Below are 18,552 nucleotides of genomic sequence, written 5' to 3'. Positions count from 1 at the left end.
CAGGGAAGGAAGAGAGAGACAGGTTAAGCTCTTCTTAGCAGCCGGGGGAAAATTCAGCCCTGGACCTGGCTGCTGAAAGAAAAGAGGAGAAAAAGAGAGAAGCAGGAAGAGAGGGAGAGGGAGAGAGGGAGGGAGGGAGGGAGGGAGGGAGGTAGAGAGAGAGAGGGAGAGAGAGAGAGAGAGAGAGAGAGAGAGAGAGAGAGAGAGAGAGAGTCGCTGCGTGGAAGGAAGCTTAAAGCTTGTGAACTCTTCTTGAACCGAGATTGGAGTCATATGGGCCATAAATCATTGAGACATACTCTCCGCCATTCACAAACTGATAGCCTATTTCAGTCCAGCTTACCTTAGCCACCGACGAGGGGAGAACAGGCAGACATAATATATATTCACATCGAGCCCCAGCGCGAGCGGCAGGCGAGAAATCTCCCCTCCTTGAAGGCAAAGGAAAAAAAGACCACTGTTTAAAGCTGCGTCGCGCCCCCCCCCAATAGCCACCCTGGCTGGTGAGCCCGAGGGGCAGACCGGCCGGAGGAGCCGCGCGGCGTCCGCTTCAATTCACTCGGCTTAGGAGCGGGGGTGCGCAGGAGGGAGGGGGTGGGGGAGCGGGGAAAAAAATAGAAGAAGACCGAAAGGTGCTGGGGCGGCTGGGCTCGTGGAGAATCCAGCTCCGGGCTCCAGCACGGCCAAGCCGCCACAGTGTGGTTGCCCTATAAGACTGGTACGCCCTACTCTCCGTAACAATGGCCTCTGCTTTTGCACAGGGAAAAAAAAAAAAAAAACCACACAGACACACACACTCACACTCTCTCTCACACACACACATACACACAAGCTCACACACATCCCCTTACCTCTCCCCCTTTAGCAAGCTTAGATGCCTGATAAGGAGGGAAGGTGATGGTGGTATTGGGGGAGGGGGGAATTTTTACCCCCCCCCAAAAAAAAAGAGTGAGAAAGGGAAAAAGGTAGAGGTTTTCGGGTTTGGTTTTTTTTTTCTCTCTTTTTTTAAGAACAGGTAAATTTTTAAATGGTGATTTTGGCAGTGGAGGCTGGGGGAGCAAAGGCGAGGCAAAACCAGTTGGAGTACACAGCTCCCTCCACCCCACTAGTAAACCATTATGCTAATTGGAGAAGTAGCTGTTGGGAGGCCTAGTCAAAGACCCTGGCTTCCCTGGGGGTGGGGGTGCTGGGTGCCCTTCGGCATTCATTCGCTGTAGAACACTAGGACTTTTTTTTTTTTTTTTTTTTTTTTAGTAGTTTAACTCCTCTGGGACTGGCAGCTGGGTCTTCTGCCCTCTCGCTCTGGCTCCCTTCTTCTGAGTCTCCCAGTCTGTTTCTTCTCTACCCCACACCCTCTCTATTCTTCCTCTCCTCACACATTTCCAGGCCCCGTTTCCAATCAGTAGGGGGGAAGTCCAGACCTTTTTCTTTTTTTTAAACAACCCCCCCTTTTTTGAGAACAGACAACAAGCGGTGAGTGATTATTTTAAAAAATCCAGACCATCTTGCAGGGGGAGGGGAGGTTGAGGAGAGGGTGACAAAAGGAGGACCCTGTGTTTAGCTTGAGCTCCAGACCGGCTGGCAATAAGAGGCTGTAAGAACTTCACGGAGAAGTTTCTGTTACAATTCTCACCTCCGGACAGGCAGAGGGGCTAAGAGGTGATAAAGGCATTTGTACTTCTAAGAGGATGAGAAGAACTAGCAAAATGGCTTAATTTTAAATGCACGGGCAGAACAGACGGGATAGTGGTTATTGTTATCATTATTCAGAACAAACCTGTTTGTTCTCTTAGCTGTGCAAGATTTTTGATTCTTGGCACAAGTGAGAAAGACTACAAAAGCTAAACTTTTCTTAGGGTGTGTTTGAGAAGGGCAGGAAAAGGCGAGGAGGCCTGTAGGAGGAAGACAGGAGTCAAGAATGTAGGTGTCTGCAGATTTGGGTTGGGGGTGGGGAAGAGCCATTTTGGTGAAGGAAAAAGACAAAAAGAACACCAGGACATTTCCAAAAGCAGGAGTTTGCAACTCTGCCTAACTGCTGACTCGGGGCTTAGGGGATAAAATAGAAGGCAGATAGTCTCTCTTTTCTACAAAGGCATATTGGAAAACTTGTTCTCTTAACTTCGAGCAGGCAGAGCCAGTCACTACCCTGTGACCTCCTGGTTAGAATATTTGGCTTTTGCCTTCTCCTATCTGGATGCATCAGGAGAGGTGGAACTGGGAGAACAAAGGTGAGAGATGGTTTCCAGCTATTGTCTCCCTTCCAGGAGAGGGTGGTTGCGTCTGGCAAAGCTTCCCTCATACCGTCGCTCCCCACTCAAACTCTGCTTTGGGCTGAGAAAGGGGCTTCCTCCAGCCCCCACTTCTTCTAGGCCCGCTAAGTCAGTTTTCATGGGTTGGAGCAGCCAATTTCCTGGGGCCCTGCTGAATGGGGAGCAGCAGTACTCATGACCTCCCTACCTTCCAGCCACAGGAACTGTATGCTGAGCTTCCCACTGTGATGTCCCAAGGATCCTATGGCCTGCCTATAGAGTTGGTGGCTGAGGGAAGTCTGGAGGAGGAGATGAGGGTGGAAGGTGGGAGTGATTTTTTTCTGTGTTTATTAGTAGTATCAAAGAAAGAAAATGCCCAAACCAGACCCAGTGTTGGGTATGAAACCAGGACCCTCAAAGTGAGCCATTATGGCTGCCTGAGTGTGTGGCTGCAAGGAGTCTGTCCTGAGATCTCTAGACCCTGATTAGAAATCTACAACATGGGAAGGCTCCCTTGGGCCTCGTGGGTCAGGGATTTGGCCCAGGGATGCTTCCAGAGGCTGAAAGAAACCAGCACCTTTTCTCTCACTCCCCAAAATTAAAAAGTCAAGAGTGTACCCCAGACGCTCCAGCTCTTCTAGCTGTCGCTACCACTGGCTAGAGAAGGTCATAGTGAAATTGAGAGTAGAGGAGAACCTGGTCGCTTGTGGGGCTACACAGCTTTGCCTCAAGGAATGAAAAAGAGAGCCCGGAGGACACTCAATCAGCTGCGGGCATGCAAGCCGGGGCTGCAGAAGGATCCAACCTGGAGCTGAGCTGAGGGTGGAGGAGGTTTTCGGAGACCCCCTCCCTCCCATCTCGGAGCCTCACCTGATTGTGGTCCCTTTTGGCTGCACAAGAAAGTGGGGTGCAGTGGGGTGGGAGCATAAAGAAGAACAGGGGAGCAAGAAAGCTAACCTGGAGAAAAATTTCAGAGGACATGCACTCCCAAATGCGGTAGGAGATGGAGTGGGGACTTCTTAATTCTGTGGAGCAGAGCCCATTTGAAATGCTTGGGAGGCAAAAAAGATCCCAGTTTGGTTTCTTTCTTGCCTTTTTTCTTTCTTTCTCAGAGATTTCTAGCTGGCCGATTGCCCCTGACTGGGGCTGGGAGGGTGGGGGGTGGAGGTAGAACAGGCAGCCCCAAGGGCACCCATTTCGTTTGCGATGTTGATGTGGATTATGGACTTTTCAAACTTCAGGGGACCAAGGCAGTGCAGTGAGGAGCTTGGGCAGGGAATTTGGGGTGACAGAGAGCAGAGGGGTCTGAGAAAAGACTTTGGAGTCTGAAAAAAGAGGAGTGGAGAAGGCTTCACCCCTGCGGTGAAGTCATGATTTAGGGGCAGACTAGAGAGAGAAGAGGGAACAATTTCTTCCCAGACTCAAGGAGATAAACTTGGGCAACTTACTGTGTTGTGTATGTGAGAGAGAGAGAAATTGAAAAAAATGGAGAGAAAGATTAAGACACAGAGATCTTAGTGTAATCTAATAAAGGCAAAAATTAATAATAGAGGTAAAAATTAGAGAAAATATTCCCCTTCATAGACATTCTTTTCTCTCTGATTCAGTTTCCACAAAGCCAGAGCACTGAATTTGGTGCTGGCACTCCCCTCTTCCACAGTAACAGGGGACAAGGAGCACTTTAAACTCCCTTGAGAGATCACTGGCGACCCAGCTTTCTAGGCCTTTGGGGGATCATGTCTGTTTCCCTGTCCCCCAAAAAAATCCATCAAAGAACAAACGAAAATTCTCTCAATAAGCACAAACTGGCTGGCTTCTTTAAAATCTATTTCTAATATCAGCTTCGGGGCGACCAAAGATGCTGCCCCCAGCTCAGCCAGCCCCAAATCCGCCGGCCCGCAGGGCTTGTGGAGAAGCTGGAACCTGAGCTGGGAGAGGCGCCTCGCAATCTGTTTCTTTGCGGTCCTGTCTTGGGTGCCCGGTCCCACTCTCTTTTCCAGTTTTACTGTCTAACTTTGTGGCAGCAGCAGAGTCATGTAAAGTTCACACACGCACCCGAATCTCCATGTTTTCCTAAATATTAATAAAAATTTCAAGAACTGACTCTGGATGGTGAGCACACAAAGTGATATGTAGATGTATTATAGAATTGTACACTTAAAACCTACGTAATTTTACTAACTTGTCACCCCAATAAACTTAATTAAAAATAAAAATTTCAAAGCTAGGGGTTGTAAATTGGGAACTGCTACTGAAGACGGCTCTTGATATTTGGATCCCCAGTCTCCATCCTCTCTAAGATGCGGGAGCGGGAGGGAACAAAGGGGCAGCCGCAAGAAGATTCAGCGCCTGGGCTGAGGCCGGTGTAGACCCGCCTAAGCAAAAGCAGAGATCGAAAGAATAAAAAGGCCATTACCACTGAAGAAGAAAAATCCAAGCAATACTCTCCCCCCACCCCAGGCGGCAGGGCGTGGGGGAGGCAGGAAAAAAACAGGGCAGCCACGATGGTATTTGCAAAGGCTACTCAGTGATCATGGAGGCCGCCTGAACGCGCTGATGAGCGGATGACGGTGCCGCGAGCTCCTTGCTGGCCTATGAGCCGTTCTGAATCAGGGGTCTCGCCTCATCGAAGCTCAGTCCTGGCCGGGCAAACCCCACCCCAACGGATGTCCAGACAAAAGTGGGCAGACTGGAGAAGGCAAGAGGGTGAGGGCTGAATCTAGGACAGCTGGGTGAGGGGTACGGGAAAAGGAAGGGAGAAGCAGGCAAAAGAGGAACGGGCCCAGCCGCTGCGAGTGACTGCGCAGGTCTCTCCTGACAGATTGGATGTCTCTCTCCCAGTGACCTCTGTTTAGCAGACAATAACTCACCGGATTAATGACCAATCAGCGGAAGGCCTTCCGAATTGCTTCCAAATATAAAACTCCAAAGTCAGAATGGGATAGGGCCAGAGTCTGGACCTGCCAACTCTCTCTCTCTCTCTCTCTCTCTCTCTCTCTCTCATTTCTTTCTCTCAAAATAGGGTTTAGGGTGAGGCTTTAGGAAGTAGATTATCTAACCAGAGACTCTGATTTCTAGAACCCAAAAGGTGAACTTGTTTGCCATCTCTTCCCACTTCCTCCAGCACAACTCATATTCCTGACCACACTGGAAACCTCCCCTCCTCTGCTGGCCTCTTCATATCCCTGATCCTACAAGAAATCTCCCCCACCCCCCCTAACAGCCACGCAACTTCTGAGAAACCCCTTCCCTTTTGAATTTTATTTTCTCCCAGTTGGGGAAAGAGATGGAAAATAAAACCAAGAATTGGGGAGGGAGCGTCACCCACCTTGCAAGCCTCCTGTCCTGGCTGTCCTGGGAAGAGACCTGGTATAGTGCTGTGGCACCCTGTGTGTGCCCTCTCCAAGGGAGAGAGGGTCCAAAGGGTCAGGGTGGGCTGTGGGTGCGGGTGGCCTGCCATCATGGGATCTAAATTCTGAAACCACAATTCAGTCCCTGGTATGGTAGAACGGACTTTAAGACTGCATTCTGAACAACTCCAGCCTCAGCTCCGTGCCTGGCAAGGAGAGTGCCTTGCTCTGTGAGGCTTAGCCCTCCTTCCTTAGCCTCCTTCCAGATGCCAACCCCAGCCCAATCCAGCTAGCCCTTCCACTGCCTTCTATCTTCATTGCTCTTGGAGACCTGGGCTTCTCCTCCAACCGTCAGGAGGAGGAATGGTCCAGATTCCAGTGGATTTCCTAGAGCCAGTCTGAGTCACCATACACTGCTCTGGGCGGGTACAAAACCCTGTATATTGCAAATAAACATGTAGTCATTTCTGTACCCAGAGGCCCACAGAATCCGAGGACACACATAGGGAGCTGCTCCCAAGCACTAGAGAATTACTCACATTCAGAAGTGGAAGAACTCAGGGATTATCCTGTCCACCCTTGCCAGTGTTACAGATAGAGAAACTGAGGCTCAGAGCGGGGAAGTGATTTTTCTAGTCATCCTTGAAATCTGCTTGGGAGTCAGGAGGCTTGGGTTCTAGGCAGTCCAGATTGGCTGTGTGAGCTGAAACAGAGAACTCCTTGGGCCTCAGTGTCCCCTTCTATAAAGCCAGAGCATGTGTGTGGAGGGGGTGTTGGGCTAAGTGATCTTCTGAGATCCCTTTTTGGATTGAGAGTTTGTGGTTCTCTATGTGCTGATGTGAGCGACACTAAGCAATAACAATAAACTGAGTTCAGAAAATAACTGGCACCAACACAGCCACACACAGGATTTTTTCTTTTGGGATTTAAATGCTTACACCAACCCCACTCCTGGTCCTTCTTGCCCTCACAGAGGCACATGCACTGGCTCTTACTGCTCTTCTGTGAGTGTGGGGGGAAGGGAGGTGGTTGTTCTCTACCTTCATCACCAAGTCAAAAGTGCTGTTTTTGGACACAGGAACCTGAGCAGTAAATAATTAATTTGTATAATTAGAAGAGGAAGGTTTCAACCTGGCAATTTTTAACCAAGAGTCAATGCACCCATTGTACCAGCCTGGCCTTCTCACCCGACCCCCTACTCTGCCCACACACCTACCAGCTTCCCAACTGCCTCTCCCCAGTTGGAGACCGGCATTCCCAAGATGGCCAGCAGGGTTCACGGAGTCAGACTCTGCTCCCTCCCCACAAAGTTCCATTCCCTGCCTTCTCCCTCCCCAGAAATCAGTCTGCCTGCAGCTGCCCCTCACAGCTTGCTTTCCCTACCCCCTAAAGCTGTGCCAGGCTCCAGGTCCAGGCTCCCTGCTCTTGGGACACACGTAATCCACCTCCCCAGCTCAAGATGCCCCAACAATACAGCGAGTTTGCATTTCAAGAAACTCCCATTAATATCAATTTACTTCACTGAAACCTCGGGTTCTTCATCAAGTTGATGATTTATGATAAAATCAATTAAATTATGGCCACTTAGGGCCCAGCCGCTTCCTCTCAGATTTCATTGGTGTGGGGCCCAAGTGTCTGGTGGAAAAATGCAAGTTTAGCTGGAGGCGAGGAAAGATAATTCTGTGGCTGAGAAAATTTAATGCAAAACAATTTCAAGGCAAAGCCAGGCGTCTGGATAGAAATGCAAGAGCCACCAGTTGGCCTGCGGAAATAACTATCTGGGGTCAAAATATTTTTTCCCCACCCCCATCATCCTGCATGGCTCCCTCACTCTGCTCCCCTTTGTGCTCCCATGCCCCCCTCCCCCGCCCCCAAGCAGGGACTTCAGGGGAATTTGAGCAGCAATGGTGGAACCCAAGCCTGCCAAGGCCCAGCCTCAAACCACCAATCTCCCCTCCTCAGACCTTTTTCTCCTCTCTCCCTCCCGTTCCCACACAGCTATGCTCACTAATTCCTTAGTCTCCCATGGCAAAGTTAAAGGTTCAAAGTGAAGATCAGGTGGTGTGGGCAGATGGAACAGAGGGGCCAGGGGCCAGGCCAAGTGGACTCTGCTGCATGCGGCCGTGGGAGGAAAGAAAACACAGGCGGGACCAAGCAGTACCCCATGGCGAGGGCACGGGGCAGCAGAGTTTATCCACACTACCACATCTGAGAGTACCAGGACCAGGAAACATCCAGTCTCCCTCCTTGTTCCCTCTGTGACCACTCACAAAGCCATGCTGCACCGGACAAACTTCAGCCCAAGCACTCACACTATGCACAACACACCTACACGTGTGCATGCTTGCACACTCTTCTTATATTTCACACAGACCCAGCACCGCCTGTGCCTGCAGGGACAGTTCCCACCATCTCCCCACATCTGGGAAAATAAATCCCAGCGAATCAACCTGGCATTACCTCCCACTCTAAGGAGAGGGGCTTCTCCCACCTCTACTCTGTTTGGTTTTTGGTTTCCAGAGCAGGCAGGGAGTAAACACAGCTTCTCTGAAGCCATAAATCACCCCTTCTCCTACCTTCTCAGTTTAACACCCGGCTTCAGCGCAACCCCTTGTAGTTCCAGCTTCAAATAACCCTCAACACCTTGAGGCTTGGCCATGGTGGCAGCTGGACTGTGGGAGCAGGACTCAGGCATGCGTGCCCCCACCCCAGCAGATGCCCCTTACAACCCACAGCTCCCAGCTCCCATGGAAAACACTCCACAGCCTCCAACACCCCTCCTGAGGGGGAGAGCTCCCCCATCCCTGAACCGTTCCAGTCCACACACCCATTCTCACAGCCCCACATTCCTCCACACTACCCTGCACACGAGGATTCCTCTACTCCCCTCGCCTCTTACGTTGCCCTCATCTTCATCTTCCACGATTCGGATCCAGCCTCTTTGCTGATCCAGGAGGGAGGTCTGAGGGCAGGGATCCCTGTCACCCCTGCTCTCCACCCCAAGCCCGTCCGGGTACGCCCTGGCTCAGCACCCACACTTACCTGTGCGTCTCCCGCTAAGGCGCGGGCCGCGGCGGGTGGCCAGGAGTGGGGCGTGCGCGGGAGCCAACGGCCAGGCCCGGGTCCCTCGGCCCCAGCTGGGGCTCCGCCGGCCGCATCCCGGTAATTCAGACCCGGGCAGCCCAGGGCGGCAGGCCCGCGCGGGGAGAGGCCCGGAAACGCTGCCCGCACCCCGCCCCCGCCCCCGCCCCCGGCTTTGTTTGGCCTTCGAGGCCGCGGGGCGGCTGGGCGCACGGGGTCTCCACTTGGGGCGCCCCTCTCTGGAGAAGCCGGGGATCCCCCTTCGCCGGGGCGGCCAGGAACCGAGCTGGGTTCGGGGCTCTGAGAGCCGGCCAAGTTGCCAGGCGAGGGGAGCCGCGAGTGACGGGGGCACAGCGAGGCGCGGGAGCGCCGGGGGCGCCATGGAGGAAGGCGGGCGCACGGGCGGCTCTTCAATGTCACCAGCGAAATGGGTTCCATATGTCCGGCCCGGCGAAGGGAGGGGAAGGAAGAGAGTTCTGGGCAGGACAGGACGAGAGGACGAGGAGTGGGGGATGCCCAATGGAGGGAGCAGAGCGGCGTCAAGGGGGTAAGGCAGAGAGGGACTGGGGAGGCCGGGAAGCTTGCATTTCCCAATTTTCCTGGAGTTTTTAAAAACTGCTTAGGCTGGTAGGAACTTTCTTTCTTTCCCTTTTTCCTTTTCTTTCCTGAAAGATGGGGGAGGGAGGAGATTAGTGAGGGTGGCATCCGTTTGTTCAGGCTGGGATTCAAGGGAACGGATGTGGATTGGAGGTGAAAGGGAAAGTTCTTAGGCGGCTGGAAGATCTACTTCTCCCAGTCCCTAAAGACCGAAGGAAGAGACCAAACCCACCAGGGGGAAGAGAGGCCAAAGAAAGATCCTAGGGTCCACGTGTGAGAGACTGACCCCAACCTCCCCCCCCCCCCCATGGTGGAATTCTGGTTTGGGACAGTCCAACCATTAAGTTACTGATGCTGGTGGTAGAAGAGGAAATTGGAATGCCCAAGACATTTTGGCTATTCCCTGAGGCTTCAGTCCTGCCCCAGTTGCCTCACACCTGATTTAGCACCCAGGAGGGCCTACTCTAGAGCCAGTTGCTTCAGGGATGGCTTCAGCTTTGGGCAGTTGCCTATAAAGAAAGCACAAAGTCTGGAGGAGCTTCCAGACCCTGAAGCCATCTCCCCTCTGTGCCTGCCCCCCAGGGGGTTGGGCTCTCTCTCTCTCTCTTTTTCTCTCTCTCTACCCCCCCCCCATCTCTGTCATCTCTGTCCCTTTCTCACAGCCCTTTGTCTTCTCAAATTCTGCCTCTCTCCGTGTCTTGGGTGATTTTGAACGGACTCTTTGAAGGACTTAGGAATGTCTCCAGAAATCATTGCTGGGCTCGCTTATTGGGCTGCCCCTCTCCTTGGAGCAATGTGGAGCCCTTGGCCTCAGGGCCCTACCCTCTGCAGGGAAAACTCTCTCTTCTGTCATGGAGACATTCTCATCTACAGAGAAGGGGGCTAAGTGAGTGGCTTCCTTTCCACTTCCTTTCTTCTCACTTAACTCTGAGTGCAAGTGTGTATCCACCCAGTTGTGGGGCTCATTCTTCCAGGACAGCCTCCCTGCTTCTCTGACTGGTCTTTGTCTCCACTTTGTCTTCCTCTCCTTGGGCCCTGCCTTGACTTCCCGCCTCAGAAAGGGATCCTGCTGCTTGTTCTCTCTCTAGGGTCCTCTCTTTTTCCTTCATCCTCTCTCTCCTCATCTTTCTATCCAACTCCTCTGATCATTAAAGCAGTGGCAGCCCAGCTTCTCGAAGACACAGGGAAAACATTGTAATTATATAGAGAAAGTGGACACCAGCAGAGTCTGGGGAGAAGACAGAGTCAGCAGCTTTCCTAAAGCCCCTTCCATCAAATGCATTCTACCCCATCCTCTGAACAGCACAAAAGCAAGTGTGTGTGTGTGTTTGTGTGTGTGTAACTGGTAAGAGGCAGAGTGCTTCATGGTTAAATGAACCAAATGTATCTATTTTTTTTAAATAATCTTTTCAAACTTGCTGATTTGGGGGGTGGGCCGATAGGCCTGGATGGAGGGCATAAGGCCTCACATAGGAAGATTTAGTGAGGGACTAGCAACTGAAAGATAATGGTGGGAAGGGATGGTCTCCCTGCTTTTGTCTCCTGGGGAAGAGTCTGTGTGTGACTGGGGGAAAGGGGAGGGGAAGGGGTATCCCCAGGGCCAGAAGAGACAAAGACCTGAAGGAGGCTGAGAGAATGGAGAGGAAAAGGGGGGATCAGACCTCCAGGTCAAAGGCACAGGAGAAGGCAGCAGGGTGAGGAGAGATGGGAGGAGGCGTTGGGAATACAGGGGCAGGGGCCTATGGGACTGGCTCCCAGCTCTCCTCACTAGCTGTGGCCTGTCCCAAAGAGCAGATCTTTCACCCTCCACCTTTTGTTCCCCATCCTCCAAAACAGGCTGAATTCAGAAGCTAATAAATATGATTTGATTCTACCCTCTTCCTTCTCCTTTATGTCCCTCTTCCTCTCTAAGGAAGGAGTCATCTTTCCCCACACTCTCAGGAATTCCAAGACTTTGACCTAAATTCTGGAGTACTGGTTTGGGGGTGAACTCAACCCTTCCACATTTACACACACCCCTTCCCAGGTGACGGAAAAGGAAATACTCGCCTCCCACCTTCTGTGTGTGTGTCGGGGAGATTCTCCAACACTGAAGGATAGAGGTCCTGAAGCACTTGGAGCCCCCATCCCTTGGGTCTGTTTGCTGCCTCCCCCAGCCCTTCACCCCTTCCTATGATCTCCAGCCCTGTCAAAGCTGCCTGTGAATCCAGACTCCGCCCAATTCCTTTTATCCAGGCCAGGTAATGCCCCCACCCATCCCAGCCTAGGGTCTTGTCCCTCTCCTCTTTCTCCCTAAACCCTTTTCAATCCAGACTCCCAAATTGGGAGGCTTTATCCACCACCCAACCACAAATCTGCCTGTTAATTAGGACGGGGCTCAGCACCTACTTGAAGCAAAGCATGGGAGCGAGCTCCTGGATGCTCCATCACTAGAGCCTAAGCCACAACTCTACGGCAGCTGATGCTATAAATAATTAACACCTGGGAGCAGCGTCACTCTAATTTTCCCACTCAAAGGTTTACACTAGCAGGCAGAGTTAAATATCACAGATAATAGTGGCTATAAAGTGAGCTGGCTCAGCTCCAGCCAGGAAAAAAAAAAAAGCCAGCAGCCCAGACTGGACTTGGCAAAGGCTCTGGCCCTCTGCCTCTCATCCATCACAACTTTGGGGCGCAGCATAGCATATCCTCAGAAGCCACCTCTGGCCTTGCTCTTGACCAGCAGGCTCTTCCCTGATGGGGAGGGACTGAGACCTCCACAAGAAACCCTAGAGAAAAGTTGCCAGCCCACCCTCTCCCAATCTGCACCCCATTTTGCTTCCTCTTTGGATGGGGGCTTAGGGAGAGGAGCACACTCCATGTCCTGGAACACTCTCCAACTTTCTGGGACCACCTGATTCCTGGAACATTTCTTTTCTAGAAAAACTTGAGAACTTCTCCGGCTTTAGCCCCACACACAAGTTCCTCACTGCTGAGGAAACTTTCTTTGTTTCAGGAGGTCGAAGGAAGGCTATGGGGGTGTGAATTCATTTCCTTGTTTTGTTAACCAGAAGGGTGGGGAGCCAAGGCTTTAGCTTCTCTCCCTGTCCTTCACCTTCTGCCTTCATTGTCTCCCCGAATTTGGGCAGCTCCTTCTCCACCCTAAATACCCTGCCTTTCACATCAGTCCTATGGATTAAGCTTTAATACTATAGCTGAATCTCTCCAGCTCCCTTCCAATTGAACAGGACTTCGATCTGATCCCCATTGATTACAAAAATCTTTGCCTTCAACTCTAGTAATTTCTTCCTCCCCCTCCCCTCCACCTCTTTTGCCCGCAGGCTCCCTTCTGCCTTCAGAGTTGGGTTCTTTCCCTCCAGACTGGAGTCAGAGCAGCCCAACTCCTAGAGAGGAACTGCTGAAAAATGAAGCTCTGTCTGCTGCTGCAGGAATGTTGGCTCTATCAGGCTCACAAATATAATTTTTATATTAGGTCGTGGTCTTTGACTGGGTTTATATGCCAATGAGGCATTTCTGGTTTACCAAATTTATACAAATGTCGTCTTAATTGATAATCACGGATGCTGTAATTTAAGACCTCCAGCTACAGAGCTTTCATATTAACTGCTGATATATTACTGTAAATCGTCTGAAATAACCAACTCCTGGGAGCAGAGCAGAAAGGGAGGAAGTGCCTCCGAGAGTCACTCTCTCCCGGCTGCAGAAATAGCCCAGCTTCCACATCATTTTCCGTGAGAAATGATTTATCGAAGACATGGCCATAAACAACACAACTCGCTCACAAACACACGCAAACGCGCACACATACACACACGCGCGCACACACACACACATACACACATACAATGGCTGGCATGCGGGCTGAGAAGCTGACACCCATATTGCTATAAATCAAGAAAAAGGTTGGAGAGGGAGAGGGAGAGAGAGAGAGAGAGAGAGAGAGAGAGAGAGAGAGAGAGAGAGAGAAGAGGAATATTCCTAAAATCTCTATGCAATGCCTCAATGGGTATAAACACACAGAGCACCGTGTGAAGAGAAATGGCAGGAAATGAAGATGGCTATTTGTCACAGTTTACGACAATAACATTAATAACAAACAATAAATTTACATGGACATATAAGACGCGGTAGGTAGTGAGAAATCCCTTCTACTTACAATACCCCAGCCCGCGGTGTGGCTCCGGCTGCGGGGCTGTTTTATTGCTGCCTCCCTCTCTTTTTCTCTCTCTCTCTCCCTCTCTCTCCCCCTCTCTCTTTTTTTCTCGGGGTATAGGCTTGTTTTTCAAAGGACAGTTGAATTGCACGTCAGAAACAGGGAGACCGAGCCTGCGATTTTCCTGACGAATACATATCTATTCTGCAACCTCGGCATTAATTATTTAATGAATCACGTGACCAGGAGGGGGAAGGGGGTCTTTCGATTTCAGACTCAAAGGACCACTATGACCTTCCCCTTCAGGAGGAGAAATTTTCCTGCAAAATAGGTGGGTTCCCCCCAACCCACCAATGGAATAGTAGTGAGTTCTCCTTCTTTCTCCCAGACTCACATCTATACCTACTCTATCTACAGCCCCCTAACCACCCCCCAGACACACACTTACCCACACAGCCCACCTCTCCTCTCTCCCTTCTCCTCTTGCTTCTGCTTAGTTCGTGGAGGTGCAGAAATAGTCTGCAGGGGCGTCTGGGGGTGGGGGTGGGGTGGGCACGAGCCCTTCTCCAAGCCCCTGGATTTCTCAGCTTCCAGTTTTCTCTGCATCCTTTAAGATTCAGATTCCCCCAACTCCATTCTCTTCCACACTCCTAGGATACTGATTTTAGTGGAACCCACTCTCCCTATCCTAAATAATCAACAAAATTTCTAAAGGGACCAGCTTCAAAAGAAACACTTCATAAGTCCACGGGGTGTGTGTGTGTGTGTGTGTGTATATATATATATATATATATATATATATATATATATATATAATAGGGTTTCTGGCTTTCATTCCATTTTTTTATTTTTTGTGGTACATTTTGAAGGTGCAAAAAAGGGACAGGGTGAAGAGGTGACTCTGGGACTTCCAGAGTTGAGAATAACCACAAGGGGGACTTTTTTCATTTGTGGTGTTACTATTACAGGGAACCAAATTCTACTGACCGGCTGAGAATACGCTCTAGAGACAAAGACCGGGCCTAAGGTTTCCACACAAAAGAAGTGGACAATCAGTTTCTCTCTACCTATGTCACACCCTGTCTCAGTGCCCCTCACACCCAACTCCAGTGAAGACAGCTGGAGATCTGAACTGGAGGGGAAGGGAAGAAAAAGGAAGAAAAAGGCTTTGAAGTCAGCCTGGCAGCCTCCGGTCCCTACTTCCCAGGTGTTAGTACCCTGACACTTAGTTTCAAATTGACAAACAATGGAGACTGATCAATAGGAAAAGGATGGGGGGCGGGGGGTTGCATATTAAAAGTTTGAACACCAGGGACGATGGGAGAAATCTGTTTCGCAGGCCTAGACAGAGAAATGTACATAGACGCCTTCATCTCAGATATAAACAAAACAAAGCAAATCCCCAAACCTACAGCTCGGCCCCAGAATAAGCAGCCCAGTTACAACCAGAATCGGAGTTCTTGGCAACAGTGTGGGGTAGAGGTGCAAAGGGGAGCAAAAAATACATTCCTGAAGAAACCCCTCTCCACACATTCCCAGCCTTATCTTCACCAGCTCTGGGGGCAGCCCAGCCACAGCCATGGGGACAAGCAAGACAAGGGAAGGACAAATGGGGTTTAGGGTGGGGGAAGTTGGGGCTTCAGGGATGTTATTGGTTTGTTTGGAGGGGTCTGAACCAAAAGCAACTCAATGGGGAAAAGGCTGAGGCCCCAGATGTTTTAACAAACCCCAAAGAAATAGCCCTGCCTGTGTCAGCCTCCGTAGGGTCCAGCTGTGGCGGCATCACAGCCCGTGCAGAAGGCACTGGACCGGTTTGGCCTCAGAATCTGGCTCCTGATGCAGAGGTGGGGCGCTGGAGGGGCCTGGACTCTGTAGGGGAGTGGTGGGCTTTGATTGTCCAGATACAAAACACAGCCTAGTGTTGAATTCAGCCTGCTCCCAATGTGTGCCCCAAGCCGGGCTCCAGCAACTAACTCCCTGCAAGGTTCTGACCACAAATCCATTAAAATGGTCTCCCAAAGAAAACTCTCCATTAAAGTCTAAAAGAAAACTATGAGCGAATGAGAGAGACAATATAATATGCGGGAGCACGGGAAGGCAGCAATCTCTGAAACTGAGAAATTATTTTTAAGGACAAGAAAAATAACAGCAAAATGACACGAAGGCATGCCGGGCAGGTTCTGTTAAAATGCCCACACTTTTTTCGGATCCTGGGAATGTCCATGTTCAAATAAACAAGCGCTAAGCGCGAGCTGAGCGCTTTCTTGCTGCCGATAAAGCGAACGTTTATACTGTGAGAAAGGCGAGATTGATTTACGAATCTGAACGCGCCGGTTTTATGGCCGATCACAAATCCGTCAGCGCTCAACTCACACTGGGAAACTTCCCCACTCCGTTTTCCAACCAGACCCCCTCCCTGGCCTCTTCCCAGGGAGACCCACCGCGAGCGCTGAGGCTGCCCCAGGCTGGTGGAAGTAGGAGGGAGATGGGGAGGGCCAGGGACCTGGAGGGAAGAGAGGTCAAAGATTAGGAGAACTAGGGGTGGCCGCTAGAATTGTAGAAAAGGAGCCCAAGGGGCTGGGAGTGAGGGAAAGGAGGGATCCCAAAGTTCCCACCTGTGAGGCTGAAATCCTTGAATGAACCCCAACCTTCCCTTTCCATTGTTTTCCTCTTCCCCATTGGTGAACCCCTAATCCTCACATTGCAGCAGAAGCTTATAAAATTCCAGGTGATTAGATCTTTGTTACCTGAGCCTATAGAGGGCCCACAATTAGTTATCTGCCCTTATGAATAATAAGTGCACATCTCCCCTGAGCCCCAAATATTTTCAGTCCAGAAGAAGCCCAGCTCACCTTTCTGCTCACTCCCTTTCCTTCCTGAGATCTCCGCCCCCTGCATTTATTATGCCACCCAGGGACAAAGGAGAGGATACCAACCAATACCAGTTATTTCTTGCCCGAGACAGAGTCCCTAAGTTACAGGAGACATTTTACAAAATGCAAACAAACACCCAAACACATCCCAGCAAGGTTCTGTCTCTCCTACTCTTAACCCAAAGAGAGCATTTCCTCTTCCCAGTTGGAGTCTCTCTCTGTCTCTATCTCTCTATCTCCTCCTAAGAGGATGGCTGTTAGTGTGGATTTTTAAGATTCAGAAAGCAGAATATACATTTAAAAAGGCTCTATGTTCAGGGTTCTCTTCTCGGCAAAACCTCTACCCATCTCTGAAAATTAAAAGTTGCTGTAAACTTTAGTTAATGTGGCAGAGTTGTCCCTGAAAATGGTCAGAACACCCTGCACTGATCCTTCTTCCATTTCTCTTGCTCCTGTGGTGAGGGTACCCCATTGGCTCTGTGAGTAGCTAGGGTGGGGCTGGGGATTAGGGGAAAGGGGTGAAAGTGATTATAGGAATAGCTTCTCAAACAAAGGAACTTCAGAAAAATGGGTTGAGAGGCTGTGGATTTGGTTATTAGACTTTGAGACACAGTAACCCCAAGGGACTGTTCGTGAGGGGAGCGAGCCCTCTCTCTCCTTAGGACCCAGGGGCTTGTTCTCCTAGCGCTCTGAAGTACTGTAGACCTCTCCTGTCCCCTCCTTTTGTCTTTCTTCTCCCAGCTCTCTCCAAGTGAAAGAGGAAAGAAGGAGGGATAAACTGGACATAGGGCCTAACCAAGGGAAGGAGCTCTGCACAAAAAGACCAACCAGCACCCTCTCCCCTCCCCCAGCTATACTCAAGCTAAAAATGTTATTCCTTCTCTCCCCAATGGACCATAATAGAAAAACAACCCAGAAATTCCAAAATAGCAAAGAAGGAGTTGGGGACTACAGAGAGATGAACAAGATGGGCACCCAACAGCCCAAGGACCCCTCCCAGCCGAGGGGTGACTTTTCCTCCTGGGCAGGACGAAAGAGCCAGCACAATGTCCAGTCTCAGAGAGGTCAAGGGGCTTCCGAGGTCATTTTGTGGTTCTAATACTGAGCTAATCGCCTAGAAAACGTGGCCTCTCCATGAACTCTCTCCTGCCAGCCTCCTGCTTCCAAACTCTCAGTGAGCCCCAGGGAAAAGGGGCCATAGCACATTCACGTCTGAGGTAGAGTCCACTGGCTCACCCTCAGAAGCAGGGCCCCAGAAGTAGGGGAGAGAGCCCTCAAACCAAAAGAGCAAAAGGAAACCAAACTGAACACGGAGCCTCCAGGAAGACGGTAGAGGAGGCAGAGTCGAAGAGGAAGATTCCTGCGTTAAGGAACCTTGCCTGTAAACGGAGCAGTTTCCTGCTCCAGAGAGTTGTGAGTATTTGCCTAGAATTCCAAGCTAGAAACAAAAAGCAAAAACGAAACACATCTACCTATCTATACCCTGCTCCAAGGTTGGGGCATCACATCGAACGACTGCATTTCATTTTTCCAGGAGAAGGCAGTGACAACATCTCACCGGTAAACAGACATATGGGACACAAGCCCCTAGTGTAGACAAGCGGAGTCACGAACACACTGACCACATGTGCATGTCGCCATACACACACGCACACATGCTGCGGCTCCCCAGGCCCACCTGCATGTTCCAAAACCAGGAAAGCACTTTGGAGCTGCCTCACAAACAACCTTCTCTGGGGTTCTTCAGGGCCCCTGACACCTCAGTCCCCAGCAGTTCAAACACTCTCCAGGTGTCCAGGCCTCTCTCTCCCTCTGACCCTAGCATCAGTCATCATAAAAGGCAGCAAACCTCACCAAGCGTCCACCATAAAAACCCCGCGAAGACAGTTGAAAAAGAAAAAGGAGGCGAGAGAGTGTTTCTTCTTTCCCTTGTAAAAAGAACTCATAAAACGATTAAAAAAAAAAAAAAACGCCAGCCCAGGTGGGGGCTTTGTTACCTTTGCGTCTCTCGCCTCCTCTTGCCCGAACTCCTTGCATCCCATTCATGATGAAGGGCTTCTTCCAAACTGAGAGAAAAAAGTTTTCAACTTTATGGTTCCAAATTTTTCCCCCTCGCAAATCCGGGAGAGACGGCTAACACTTTTTTCCCCCAACAGCCGGTCTGCGGAGATTTGCTGTTGAATAATAACAAAGGAGAGAGGATACGTATTTAAAGAAAAGAAGTGATTAATGGTTTTCTGTATAATTCT

The 18,552-nt window shown here is 50.6% G+C and overlaps 1 protein-coding gene across 7 annotated transcripts in view; it reads right to left on the bottom strand.

The window, feature by feature from the left end:
* The window catches only part of HOXB3 (homeobox B3), a 53,759-nt gene that overhangs the window by 4,859 nt on the left and 30,348 nt on the right, over positions 1–18,552 (bottom strand). For 4 of the 7 annotated variants that reach the window (XM_074320788.1, XM_074320787.1, XM_074320789.1 and 1 more), the window contains exons 2-3: positions 18,301–18,477; positions 344–431 (exon numbers count right to left, since the gene is read on the bottom strand). The gene's annotated coding sequence lies outside the window, so the exon portion shown is untranslated. Of the gene's footprint in view, positions 1–343; positions 432–851; positions 5,406–5,577; positions 7,401–8,641; positions 9,882–18,300; positions 18,478–18,552 lie in introns of those variants that run through there. The other 3 variants (XM_074320790.1, XM_074320791.1, XM_074320793.1) reach the window with 3 other exon arrangements.

This window comes from Rhinolophus sinicus, linkage group LG15 (assembly GCF_036562045.2).
Source record: "Rhinolophus sinicus isolate RSC01 linkage group LG15, ASM3656204v1, whole genome shotgun sequence".
In the NCBI taxonomy this organism is placed as follows: domain Eukaryota; kingdom Metazoa; phylum Chordata; class Mammalia; order Chiroptera; family Rhinolophidae; genus Rhinolophus; species Rhinolophus sinicus.
This window is presented reverse-complemented; position numbering and strand designations above follow the sequence as displayed.